Source organism: Oncorhynchus gorbuscha, unplaced genomic scaffold (genome assembly GCF_021184085.1).
Source record: "Oncorhynchus gorbuscha isolate QuinsamMale2020 ecotype Even-year unplaced genomic scaffold, OgorEven_v1.0 Un_scaffold_1754, whole genome shotgun sequence".
Lineage (NCBI taxonomy): Eukaryota > Metazoa > Chordata > Actinopteri > Salmoniformes > Salmonidae > Oncorhynchus > Oncorhynchus gorbuscha.
Window position 1 is genome coordinate 77,862 of NW_025746442.1, and position 8,456 is coordinate 86,317.

Sequence of the window (8,456 nt, forward strand, 5' to 3'; positions counted from 1 at the left end):
TCTGCTATGCTATCCTAATCAACCAATCACCTGGGAAAAAGACTACGAAGGAACTGCCTACACCTGCACCATCACAGCCTTGTCCACAGGAAGAGTTGTCATAGCAACGCCAGTCAAACCCTGCTGTGACATCATCTTCATGTCTCTGTCATCATCAATAGTGCCATTCTCAATCGGGACTGCGCCTCAAATCATACACTATTCCCTATGTAGTGCATTACTTATGACCCTTAGTCTGTAGTGCACCTAACATGTAGCTCTGGTCAGAAGTAGTGCACTATGTAGGGAACATAGTGTCACCTGAGTTCACTCCCTAAACAGTGTTGATGTGTTTATACTGTAGCCTTCCACCATCATCATGTATGTATCACCCAAACCTGTTCCATTCCACACCACAGTCCTCATGTATTACTGGCAGTGTACTAGCTGTAGTAGTATGTATTACTAGCAGTGTAGTAGTATGTATTACTAGTTGTAGTAGTGTGTATTACTAGCGGTGTACTAGTTGTAGTAGTATGTATTACTAGCTGTGTACTAGCTGTAGTAGTATGTATTACTAGCTGTGTACTAGCTGTAGTAGTATGTATTACTAGCTGTAGTAGTATGTATTACTAGCTGTAGTAGTATGTATTACTAGTTGTAGTAGTATGTATTACTAGTTATAGTAGTATGTATTACTAGTTATAGTAGTATGTATTACTAGTTATAGTAGTATGTATTACTAGTTATAGTAGTATGTATTACTAGTTATAGTAGTATGTATTACTAGTTATAGTAGTATGTATTACTAGTTATAGTAGTATGTATTACTAGTTGTATGTATTACTAGTTGTATGTATTACTAGTTGTATGTATTACTAGTTGTAGTAGTATGTATTACTAGCAGTGTAGTAGCTGTAGTAGTGTGTATTACTGTAAATCACTACCACATTGTGGTTTTAACTGAAAACATCTCAGATACTGTCACATCGGGGGTGACGGTGACAACGGTATGCCCTCTTCCTGTTCATAACACTGTAACAGCGTATGCAGGTAGTATTACTAGTTGCGGTGAAGAGCGTGGGCCAGTAACCCGTTAAAGGTTGCCCTGTCGAATCCCGAGCTGACTAGGTAATACATCTGTTGATGTGCCCTCGAGCAAGGAAGACACTTAACCCTAATGGCTCTGGATAAGAGCTTAAATGACTCAAATGGTCATGTACTGTGACAGGTCAGTGCGATTCCTGTTCATAGGTGATGCTTATTACTGTGACAGGTCAGTGCTATTCCTGTTCATAAGTGATGCTTATTACTGTGACAGGAGATCAGTGCTATTCCTGTTCATAGGTGATGCTTATTACTATAACAGATCAGTGCTATTCCTGTTCATAAGTGATGCTTATTACTGTGACAGGTCAGTGCTATTCCTGTTCATAGGTGATGCTTATTACTGTGACAGGAGATCAGTGCTATTCCTGTTCATAAGTGATGCTTATTACTGTGACAGGAGATCAGTGCTATTCCTGTTCATAAGTGATGCTTATTACTGTGACAGGAGATCAGTGCTATTCCTGTTCATAAGTGATGATTATTACTGTAACAGATCAGTGCTATTCCTGTTCATAACTGATGCTTATTACTGTGACAGGTCAGTGCTATTCCTGTTCATAAGTGATGCTTATTACTGTAACAGATCAGTGCTATTCCTGTTCATAACTGATGCTTATTACTGTGACAGGAGATCAGTGCTATTCCTGTTCATAAGTGATGCTTATTACTGTAACAGATCAGTGCTATTCCTGTTCATAACTGATGCTTATTACTGTGACAGGAGATCAGTGCTATTCCTGTTCATAGGTGATGCTTATTACTATAACAGATCAGTGCTATTCCTGTTCATAAATGATGCTTATTACTGTGACAGGTCAGTGCTATTCCTGTTCATAAGTGATGCTTATTACTGTGACAGGTCAGTGCTATTCCTGTTCATAGGTGATGCTTATTACTGTGACAGGTCAGTGCTATTCCTGTTCATAAGTGATGCTTATTACTGTGACAGGTCAGTGCTATTCCTGTTCATAGGTGATGCTTATTACTGTGACAGGTCAGTGCTATTCCTGTTCATAATTGATGCTTATTACTGTGACAGGAGATCAGTGCTATTCCTGTTCATAAGTGATGCTTATTACTGTGACAGGAGATCAGTGCTATTCCTGTTCATAAGTGATGCTTATTACTGTAACAGATCAGTGCTATTCCTGTTCATAAGTGATGCTTATTACTGTGACAGGAGATCAGTGCTATTCCTGTTCATAGGTGATGCTTATTACTATAACAGATCAGTGCTATTCCTGTTCATAAGTGATGCTTATTACTGTGACAGGTCAGTGCTATTCCTGTTCATAGGTGACGCGTATTACTGTGACAGATCAGTGCTATTCCTGTTCATAAGTGATGCTTATTACTGTGACAGATCAGTGCTATTCCTGTTCATAACTGATGCTTATTACTGTAACAGATCAGTGCTATTCCTGTTCATAAGTGATGCTTATTACTGTAACAGGTCAGTGCTATTCCTGTTCATAAGTGATGCTTATTACTGTGACAGGAGATCAGTGCTATTCCTGTTCATAAGTGATGCGTATTACTGTGACAGGAGATCAGTGCTATTCCTGTTCATAAGTGATGCTTATTACTGTGACAGATCAGTGCTATTCCTGTTCATAACTGATGCTTATTACTGTGACAGGAGATCAGTGCTATTCCTGTTCATAGGTGATGCTTATTACTGTAACAGATCAGTGCTATTCCTGTTCATAACTGATGCTTATTACTATAACAGATCAGTGCTATTCCTGTTCATAAGTGATGCGTATTACTGTGACAGGAGATCAGTGCTATTCCTGTTCATAAGTGATGCGTATTACTGTGACAGGAGATCAGTGCTATTCCTGTTCATAAGTGATGCTTATTACTGTGACAGATCAGTGCTATTCCTGTTCATAACTGATGCTTATTACTGTGACAGGAGATCAGTGCTATAACTAGAATCTTATGAAATCATCATCTCGGAGACATCTGTGAGTGGCATTGGGTGACATAGGGTCCTATTCCTGCCTATAAGGGATGCTACATAACAGGTTATAATACCATAACAACATGGCCATCACATGCTTACAGACAAAGGTACTACACAGAAGAAGTTGCCCCTAGGCACTGATTCTGGGTCAGACATTAGTTGTATCCCCTTACCAGTTAAAGTTACTGTTGGGGCTAGGTGATCTGATCCTAGATCTGTGGTTCGGGACAACGGTAGAAATTCCCACCAAGGGCAATGTGACGAGGAGATATAACTGGACAGAGATGAGAGACGTATAGTGAATAGGTTGTACCCTGCCTTTGACCAGGCCCCATAGGGGATCAATCAGAGATACTGTTTACTGGGACCTGGATGAAAAACTGCTGTCTTTAAGGCACTTTATTAAACACACACACAGACAGGTGCACTCAAACACACACAGGTGCACTCAAACACAGACATAAGCACACTCATCTAAGACAAACAGAAAAACCCTACAGGTAACTTTAGGCAGTTATCTGTATGTAAATGGCCGTTTTGGGGCACACACCCCCACAGTGAGTTCCGGTGAGTCAGGATGCCTTTCCCTCTGTGGCCTCCAGGGGGCAGCATGGTACTGTGTGTGTTTGGGAGACTGGTCATTATGAATGAGTAACATGATTATTAACAGACACATGTCTCTGTGTGACTGAGAGAGGATTCATTCATAAATCCTACTGTGAGGTTGTGTGCGTGCTTGTGAGTGTGTGTTTCAGTTAATTGTTTGACTGTATTTGATGGGCCATTATTAAAGAGTGGTATTGGGAACCACCCCTTGTACACATGCACACACACACACACACACACACACACAATCTCTAGGAATGGAAATGAGATTGTAGGACCCAGCTCTGTGCGGCTGTACATGTATGGGTCTGTATTTTGTAGATTGTTTTTTGAATTAAAATACTAATAATTAATAACTGTCATTTTCTCTGTGGGTGTGTTTGGAGGGGGGGGGGCGTAATGGATCTCCTTGCTGACATGTGTCCTGAGTCTGTCTGTTTATTGATACTCTGTCTCCCCCTATTGGTCGTGGTGAGCAGCGCTCTTCAGTTCTGAAGCTCCGTCTTCACTCATCGCCTGGTGAGGAGCTATGAAATATGGTTCTCTAAGGTATCAGGAAGCCTGGTGAGGAGCTATGAAATATGGTTCTCTAAGGTATCAGGAAGCCTGGTGAGGAGCTATGAAATATGGTTCTCTAAGGTATCAGGAAGCCTGGTGAGGAGCTCTGAAATATGGTTCTCTAAGGTATCAGGAAGCCGCTTGAACCAGAAACACACTAGAGAATGGTTCTCTTTCAGGAACCTGGTGAGAGCAATGGTCCTCGCTTTCACAACCGGAGACAACCGTCCCCGCTTTCACAACCGGAGACAACCGTCCCCGCTTTCACAACCGGAGACAACCGTCCCCGCTTTCACAACCGGAGACAACCGTCCCCGCTTTCACAACCGGAGACAACCGTCCCCGCTTTCACAACCGGAGACAACCGTCCCCGCTTTCACAACCGGAGACGACCGTCCTCGCTTTCACAACCGGAGACGACCGTCCTCGCTTTCACATCTTTTGTGATGACAGGACCACACTAAACTTTCAAGCCCTCTGTTTTGCTGGCTTTTAGCTAATTAAACATATTTTAAAACGGTTTGTATCATTCAGAAAAAATCTTTATTTAAATGTGTAGTATCTGGGATCTACATCTGTTTATATTAGTTACTGTGCTGTTACTAAGCAGTAATGCATTACGGCAGTGTTACGTTACTACACCTAATAGGAAATGCACATGCGCACTGGGGTGCCGCGAACTGTAGAGCTCAAGGATTTTTTTGACTAAACGAAAACTAACTGTACTCCCGTCTCCTGCCTGGTCATTTCTCCACAACACAAATATTACAAAATGTATTACTTTTTTCACCACATAAACAACTGCCATCTTGCCTGAAAATATAAACATTAATCTCCCCTCTTTTTTTTTTGAATTCTTCCTGTTTTGATTGGTCTGCCAACAACCCATTGACATTGAGGAGCTGCTCCAATGTTTAAAGATCAGGTATTCCACACTATGCAACATATATTACATGAATGTTATTGTCAGAATACTGAGGATCCCTGAAGGAAAGAGCTTGTAAGTGTAGGAAGGATTTTGATATGGTTCGCATCTGTTTAGGCTTTGTTTGACTATTAGGCGTTTAAAAAAAAAATAGTATTAAATCTAACAGGAATATAGGACATCTGTGGTGATTTATGATTATTGTTAGGATTAAGACAGATTATTGTTAGGATTAAGACAGATTATTGTAAGGATTAAGACAGATTATTGTAAGGATTAAGACAGATTATTGTAAGGATTAAGACAGATTATTGTAAGGATTAAGACAGATTATTGATTAAGAGGGATTAAGACTGATTATTGTAAGGATTAAGACGGATTATTGTAAGGATTAAGACGGATTATTGTAAGGATTAAGACAGATTATTGTAAGGATTAAGACAGATTATTGTAAGGATTAAGACAGATTATTGTAAGGATTAAGACGGATTATTGTAAGGATTAAGACGGATTATTGTAAGGATTAAGACGGATTATTGTAAGGATTAAGACGGATTATTGTAAGGATTAAGACGGATTATTGTAAGGATTAAGACGGATTATTGTAAGGATTAAGACGGATTATTGTAAGGATTAAGACGGATTATTGTAAGGATTAAAACGGATTGATTAAGGATTAAGACGGATTGATTAAGGATTAAGACGGATTGATTAAGGATTAAGACGGATTATTAAGGATTAAGACAGATTATTGTAAGGATTAAGACGGATTATTGTAAGGATTAAGACGGATTATTGTAAGGATTAAGACGGATTATTGTAAGGATTAAGACGGATTATTGTAAGGATTAAGACGGATTATTGTAAGGATTAAAGACGGATTATTGTAAGGATTAAGACGGATTATTGTAAGGATTAAGACGGATTATTGTAAGGATTAAGACGGATTATTGTAAGGATTAAGACGGATTATTGTAAGGATTAAGACGGATTATTGTAAGGATTAAGACGGATTATTGTAAGGATTAAGACGGATTGATTAAGGATTAAGACGGATTGATTAAGGATTAAGACGGATTGATTAAGGATTAAGACGGATTGATTAAGGATTAAGGCGGATTGATTAAGGATTAAGACGGATTGATTTAAGGATTAAGACAGATTATTGTAAGGATTAAGACGGATTGATTAAGGATTAAGACAGATTATTGTAAGGATTAAGACAGATTATTGTAAGGATTAAAACAGATTGATTAAGGATTTAAGACAGATTATTGTAAGGATTAAGACTGATTGATTAAGGATTAAGACAGATTATTGTAAGGATTAAGACAGATTGATTAAGGAAATGTAAGGACTTTGCCACTTACAGACATGTTTCGTCTAAAATCAATGATTTTTAGATGGTCAAACAGTGAGACGCTTAGTGGCATTTTGAGAGATAGGAGAGAAAGGAATTACTGTTTAAATCGGTAAATATATATATTTAAGAAAATATATAAACAGCACAGATACTTCTTAAACTAGGTAAGACACTTGACAGAGAATTGACACAGGATTGAGATGAATGGATGCCAAAGGGAGAATTGGACATACATAATAATGTTAGGTAGGATTAGTAAATTAAACTTATTTTCTAAGTCATTATTTAGGGTATATAAGGTTGTTACCTGGGCAGAGCCAGGTATCAAAAGGGGGGTGGGTAAGTTAGTGGCCTATTGGATAAGAAACATAATTCAAATAAAATAATTTAGCTAACAAATAGGGCACTATAGTAGTAGTGCTCTCTATGGGGAAGAGGTTATCATTTAGGCCACTAGTAGTAGTTCTCTCTATGGAGAAGAGGGTATCATTTAGGCCACTAGTAGTAGTTCTCTATGGAGAAGAGGTTATCATTTAGGCCACTAGTAGTAGTGCTCTCTATGGAGAAGAGGGTATCATTTAGGCCACTAGTAGTAGTTCTCTCTATGGAGAAGAGGTTATCATTTAGGCCACTAGTAGTAGTTCTCTCTATGGAGAAGAGGGTATCATTTAGGCCACTAGTAGTAGTGCTCTCTATGGGGAAGAGGTTATCATTTAGGCCACTAGTAGTAGTTCTCTCTATGGAGAAGAGGTTATCATTTAGGCCACTAGTAGTAGTTCTCTCTATGGAGAAGAGGGTATCATTTAGGCCACTAGTAGTAGTTCTCTCTATGGGGAAGAGGGTATCATTTAGGCCACTAGTAGTAGTTCTCTCTATGGAGAAGAGGGTATCATTTAGGCCACTAGTAGTAGTGCTCTCTATGGGGAAGAGGTTATCATTTAGGCCACTAGTAGTAGTTCTCTCTATGGAGAAGAGGTTATCATTTAGGCCACTAGTAGTAGTTCTCTCTATGGAGAAGAGGGTATCATTTAGGCCACTAGTAGTAGTTCTCTCTATGGGGAAGAGGTTATCATTTAGGCCACTAGTAGTAGTTCTCTCTATGGAGAAGAGGGTATCATTTAGGCCACTAGTAGTAGTTCTCTCTATGGAGAAGAGGGTATCATTTAGGCCACTAGTAGTAGTTCTCTCTATGGAGAAGAGGTTATCATTTAGGCCACTAGTAGTAGTTCTCTCTATGGAGAAGAGGGTATCATTTAGGGCACTAGTAGTAGTTCTCTCTATGGAGAAGAGGGTATCATTTAGGGTGCTTTCAGTCAACGCCTGACATATAACAAGGTCTGACTTCTTGTGTCAATCAACACCTCTTTCTTTCTTCTGTCTTTCACATTCCCTCTTCTATTCTCATCTCTATCTCTCTCTCTCTTTCCTTTCTCTCTCTCTCTCTCTCTCTTTCCTTTCTCTCTCTCTCTCTCTCTCTCTCTCTCTCTTTCCTTTCTCTCTCTCTCTTTCCTTTCTCTCTTCTCTCTTTCCTTTCTCTCTATCCTCTCTCTCTCCTCTCTCTCTTTCCTCTCTCCTCTCTCTCTTTCCTCTCTCTCTATTCTCTCTCTTTCCTTTCTCTCTATCCTCTCTCTCTCCTTTCGCTCTCTCCTCTCTCTCTCCTTTCGCTCTCTCTTTCCTTTCTCTCTCTCTCTCTCTCTCCTTTCTTTCTCTCTCTATCCTCTCTCCTCTCTCTCTCCTTTCTTTCTCTCTCTTTCTCTATCCTCTCTTTCCTCTCTCTCTCTATCCTCTTTCCTTTCTCTCTCTCTCTCTCTCTATCCTCTTTCCTTTCTCTCTCTCTCTATCCTCTTTCCTTTCTCTCTCTCTCTATCCTCTTTCCTTTCCTCTTCTCTTTCTCTCTCTCTCTCTCTATCCTCTTTCCTTTCTCTCTCTCTCTCTATCCTCTTTCC